Below are 4,872 nucleotides of genomic sequence, written 5' to 3'. Positions count from 1 at the left end.
CCTCTGTCCTTCTTCTCTTCTCCTCTCTGCCTTATTTTCTTATCCTCTTCTCTCCTCTTCTCTTTTCTTCACTCAGTGCTTCCTCTCTTCTCATTTCTTTCTTTCCTTTGGTTCTCTTCTCTTCCCTCAGTCCTTCTTCTCTTCTCTTCTCTTCCCTCAGTCCTTCTTCTCTTCTCTTCTCTTCTCTTCTCTTCTCTCAGTTCTTTTCCTCTTCTATTCTCCTCTCTTCATTTCCTCTTCTCTTCTTTTCTCTTACATTTTGCATTCTTCTTTTCTTTCTGTCTTTCTTCTCATGTCTTTTTTATCTTCATTTTACATCTCTTCTCTTTCCTCAGTCCTTCTCTTCCCTTCCTTTCCCTTCCCCCTGTCCTTCTCCTCTCTTCTTTATTTTCTTCTACTCTTCTGTTACATTTTTCATTCTTCTCTTCTCTGTCTTTCTTCTCATCTCTTTTTTATCTTCTCTTCTCTTTCCTGTCCTCAGTCCTTCTTCTCTTATCTACTCCTCTCTTCCTTCTTTTCCTCTTCTCTTCTCTTTTCCTCTCTTCTCTTCTGTTCTCTTCTCTTCTCATCTTCCTTCTTTTCCTCTTCTCTTCTCTTCTCTTCTCTTCCCTCAGTCCTTCTTTTCTTCTCTTCTCCTCTTTTCCTTCTTTTCATCTTCTCTGCTCTTCTCTTCTCTTTTCTTCACTCGGTGCTTCCTCTCTTTTCATCTCTTTCCTTTCCTCGGTCCTTCTTCTCTTCTCTTCTCTTCTCCTCTCTTCCTTCTTTTCCTCTTCTATCCTTTTCTCTTACATTTTGCATTCTTCTTTTCTCTCTGCCCTTCTTCTCATGTCTTTTTTATCTTCATTTTACATCTCTTCTCTTTCCTCAGTCCTTCTCTTCCCTTCCCTTCCCTTCCCCCGTCCTTCTCCTCTCTTCTTTATTTTCCTCTACTCTTCTGTTACATTTTTCATTCTTTTCTTCTCTCTGTCTTTCTTCTCATCTTTTTCATCTTCTCTTCTCTTCTCTTTCCTATCCTCAGTCCTTCTTCCCTTCTCTACTCCTCTCTTTCTTCTTTTCCTCTCTTCTCATCTCTTCCTTCTTTTCCTCTTCTCTTCTCTTCTCTTCTCTTCTCTTCCATCAGTCCTTATTTTCTTCTCTTCTCCTCTTTTCCTTCTTTTCCTATTCTCTGCTCTTCTCTTTTCTTCACTCGGTGCTTCCTCTCTTCTCATCTCTTTCCTTTCCTCGGTCCTTCTTCTCTTCTCTTTTCTTCCCTCGGTCCTTCTTCTCTTCTCCTCTCTTCTCTTCCTTCTTTTCCTCTTCTCTTCTCATCTATTCCTTCTTCTCTTCTCTTCTCTTCCCTCAGTCATTCCTCTCTTCTCATCTCTTTCTTTTCCTCTGTCCTTCTTCTTTCCTTTTCTTCCCTTGTTCTCTCTCTCTTCTTTCATTTCTTCTCTTCTCTTCTCTTCTCTCAGCCCTTCCTCTCTTCTCATCTCTTTCCTTCCTTCGGTTCTTGTTCTCTTCTCTTCCTTCAGTCTTTCTTCTCCTCTCTTCCTTCTTTTCGTCTTCTCTTCTTTTCTCTTACATTTTTCATTTTTTTTCTCTCTGTTTTTCTTCTCTTGTCTTTTTTATCTTCTTGTCTTTTCTCTTTCCTCAGTCCTTCTTCTCTTCTCTTCCCTTCCCCCTGTCCTTCTCTTCTCCTCTCTTGTTTCTTTTCCTCTTCTCTTCTCTTACATTTTTCATTCTTCTTTTCTCTCTGTCTTTCTTCTCATTTCTTTTTTATCTTCTCTTCTCTTTCCTCCTTCTTCTCTTCTATATCCTTCCCCGTCCTTATGTCTTCTTTCTTTTCCTCTTCTCTTCTCTTAAATGTTTCATTTTTCTTTTCTCTCTGTCTTTCTCCTCACCTTTATTGTATCTTCTCTTCTTTTCTCTACTCTTCTCTCATCTCTTCTTCTCTTCCCCCGTGTGTCTTCTCTTTCATCTCATCTCTTCTTTTCTCTACTCTTCTCTCATCTTCCCTTCTCTTCCCCCTTCTCTTTCATCTCATCTCTTCTTTTCTCTTGATTTTCTTCTCTCTACCTTTAATCTTTTCCCTCTACTCTTCTCTGTGTCTTTTTCATTTCACTTCTCTTCTCTGTCTCTCCCCGGTGAATCCCACTCTCCCTTGTTCATAAAGCTGGTAATAACAGACCTGAACTTACACAGACATCTACAAAGCCTTCCTCTGTCCAGCGGCGGTGGTCCGCAGGGTGAGGTCAGTCACGTTCTCAGTGGAGAGTGTAGTGAGTGATCACTGACCCTGATCAGAGTAGCCATCTGTAGATGTGTATGTTCAGGGTCATACGTCATCATAAAACAATCTCATGTAGCCACCTGTAGGCCTCAGACCACCGCAACCAGTGGTCAGCGGTTTTAATCTTGTGGCTGGGCTTACTACATTAGCTTAGAAGTGTTTACAGAGCAGCAGTAAGTGCTTACGTCACCAAAGGACATCAGCATATTGAGCAAGGGTCAGGACCAGCAGGGACCCCCACCGCATCAGCACAGGAGGGGGATTAAAGAGGCTCAAGGCCTTGTGGGAAAGAGCCTGACACACTATTGATTTCCAGATCTCTGCGTCCAGTCCGGCCAAACTGGTCCTCCGGGTGGATGCTGCTCTACAGAAACCTACAGAGAGCAGCTAGTTAAGTCTGAAAAGGAGCTGGGTGTGTTAGGCATGGGGGGGTGGGGGGGGGTGTTGCACAGTCTGCGTTAGTAATCCTCCAGACTGCCCCCAGTGGCTGGTTTTCAAACCACTACCACATGCTCAATGCCAGGGGTGCGCTGCAGGGGTGGGTATAAGCCCCCAGAAATGAGGTGTGCTCCACTGGCCGCAATACTGGAAACACATGGCCGGTACACATCCCTGTGTTGTCACAGAGAGGCGAGGATAGAAAGTGGAGGAGGGTTTTGGACGTGCACACACAGGTCCACGCTCATCAGTGTGTGTATTAGCAGTAATCCTTCTGGTCTCTCCTCAGGCTTCGCAAATGATTAGAAAAACACACACACACACACACACACAGAGCCAGGCGTGCTGAACGTGTGTTTGTGAGCGGAGCATACGCCGGAGGGACGCCGTGAAACATGGGGAAGGCGGCGCCAGGCGCTTGGCATTGAGTCTTCTCTGCGTTTGAACTGCGGTTATGTTTAGCTCGGTTTTCTCACATTGCAGTCCCTCCCCTGCTCCTCCACAGCACCCACCCACACGCACGGTATTTCTGGATATGTGTGTGTGTGTGTGTGTGTGTGTGTGTGTGTGTGTGTGTGTGTGTGTGTGTGTGTGTGTTTGAAAGAAAAAGAGAGAGAGAGAGAGAGAGAGAGAGATTAAAAAAGAGAAAAACGCAGAGTCTGACAGATTGAGAGTTGGTGGACTCCTGCTCATCCAGCGTTCCTCTGAATCACCCCAGAGGCATTGGATGGAGCTCCAATGCTGAGGGGCCTTATTACCCCTCTGGCCAACTATTGGCATTGGGCTTAGACCTCAGGATTATTTGCAGCTGTTTCAGAGCATACAGTACCTGACCCCGTCAGGACCCCCACAGAGTGAGGTGTGTTAGCGTGTGTGGTGCTGGTGTAGAGTGGATCAGACACAGCAGTGCTGCTGGAGTTTTTAAACCCCTCAGAGACTGGACTGAGAACAGTCCACCGACCAAAAACATCCAGCCGACAGCGTCCTGTGTCACTGATGAAGGACTAGAGGACGAGCGACACACACTGCGCAGTGACAGATGAGCTACTGTCTCTGACTCTACATCTACAAGGTGGACCACCGAGGGAGGAGTGTCTCACAGAGTGGACAGAGAGTGGACACAGGGTTTAAAAACTCCAGCAGCACTGCTGTGTCTGATCCACTCTACACCAGCACAACACACACTAACACACCACCACCACGTCAGTGTCACTGCAGCGCTGAGAATGATCCACCACCACATCACACCTGCTCTGTGGGGGTCCTGAGCGCTGAAGGACTAGATGAGTGGGTTAAAGTGTCCACAGATATGTGGAAGTGACTGGGTGAGTCTATAAAACCTTGCACACACACACACACACACATACACAAACAATCTTATATATGGGAGTTGTGGGGACATTACATAGACTTCCATTATTTTCTGGAGCTGTATAATGGACCTGTCCATACGTGTTTCAACAAACTGTAACCTCAGCTCAACCTTAAAACATGCCTTCAGCTTAAAATGTCAGATTTGACATTGTGGGGACCAGCTGCTGGTCTCCACAAAGAAGAGAGAGGTCCCCACAACGTGATTTATTCCTGGCACACACACACACACACACAACTAGTACTGGATTAAAACAGGATCAAAGCGAGTAAATAAACAGAAGCCAGAACAGAAACATAAAAGTCTCTCTGTAAGGCGCTCGTGACTTTATTCTCAGACTCAGTTTCTCTAAATTATTTCTCCATTCTTTGTTTACCTGGAGAATTTGAATCCGTGGTTTTCCGCTGCGTAAATCCCTGGACAAACAGGACACAGAGGGAATGGGATTACAGCAGTGGCGACTCACGCTAATTACAGCTCCGCAAAATAACACCGCCTCAGAACAGTGTTATTTTACCCCAAAGAGAAGAGCTCTGAGTAAAACGAATCTGCACTGATCCAGAGGGACTTCCTCCTCGAAAGTTTCCACCAGCCGCTGCAAAGAGTATTTATGAGCTGTTTATTAATTTTATACGTGTCCTTTAAAGATCAGCTTCTGAGATGAAGGATCACTGTTTTACCTCGGTTCTCTTCCTTCTCCGCTTTGGTTTTCATTGTTTTAGCTCAGTTTTATTCCTTCTCTGCTCTCGTTTACACTCTTTTACCTTGGTTGTCTTCTTTCTCCTATCTCGTT

The sequence above is a fragment of the Hoplias malabaricus genome, chromosome 4, assembly GCF_029633855.1.
Source record: "Hoplias malabaricus isolate fHopMal1 chromosome 4, fHopMal1.hap1, whole genome shotgun sequence".
Taxonomy (NCBI): Eukaryota; Metazoa; Chordata; class Actinopteri; order Characiformes; family Erythrinidae; genus Hoplias; species Hoplias malabaricus.
Note: the sequence above shows the minus strand (reverse complement) of the source record.